Raw genomic sequence first — 1,012 nt, 5'->3', positions numbered from 1 at the left:
ATTGGGGGGGGGGGGGGGGGGGGTTTGGCTGTGGTGATTGCATGCTTTAAAACAGGGCGGCTGCCCTGGATAGTCGTCTGGTGTGTTCCTGAAATCACTGAATAAAGTAGAGCTGATTTACTGCAATGTGTCCAGAACCCAGTATTTAACACCTTCCCTCCCCAAACTCCACCCTCCCCAGTCTCCACACCAAAGCTCCAGGAGTCTCCCAACCCAGAGTCAGCAATCCTGGCGGGGGGGTGGCAGAGGATAGAGCATGAAGCCTGGGTTCAAATCTAGGGCTGCCAAGCCCCTCCTGGCCACCAGCGAGGGAAGGGCGTAGGGTTGACAGGTCCAGGTTGGGGAACTCCTGGAGTTTTACGGGTGGAGCCTGGGGAGGACAGGGACCTCAGCGGGGTACAAGGCCACAGAGTCCCCCCTCCAAACTAGCCTCCCTTTTCTCCAGGGGAACTGATGTCTGTAGTCTGGAGATGAGCTGGAATTCGGGGGGATCCCCAGGCCCCACCTGGAGGCTGGCATCCCCCACCCACCCCACTCCTCCACGAAGACTGTCAAGCAGACCTTACATCATTCTCTTTCTCCGCTTAAAACATGGTACAACTCCCACCCATTTTGGAAGAAGAAGAAGAAGACGAGGGTATTGGATTTCTACCCCGCCCTTCACTACCCGAAGGAGTCTCAGAACGGCTCACAAACTCCTCTCCCTTCCCCTCCCCACGACCGACACCCTGTGAGGCAGGTGGGGCTGAGAGAACTCTGACAGAAACGGCTCTTTTTTTCCAGAACAGCTCTGACAGGACTTGTGACTGACCCAAGGTCATCCAGCAGCTGCAAGTGGAGGAGTGGGGACTCAAACCCAGTTCTCCCAGATTAGAGTCCGCGCACTTCACCACGACACCAAACTGGCTCTCAAGGGCTTTCAAAGGACAGTGGATCGGGCCCAAGATAGGCCAGCTCGTTCCGCTTGCCCGGAGGCAGGGCTCCTCCTACACCCTCATTTGCAATTATCCTC

Source organism: Gekko japonicus, unplaced genomic scaffold (genome assembly GCF_001447785.1).
Source record: "Gekko japonicus isolate JY-2015 unplaced genomic scaffold, Gekko_japonicus_V1.1 scaffold4492, whole genome shotgun sequence".
In the NCBI taxonomy this organism is placed as follows: domain Eukaryota; kingdom Metazoa; phylum Chordata; class Lepidosauria; order Squamata; family Gekkonidae; genus Gekko; species Gekko japonicus.
The sequence above is the reverse complement of the archived record's forward strand: the minus strand, read 5'-3'. Positions refer to the sequence as shown.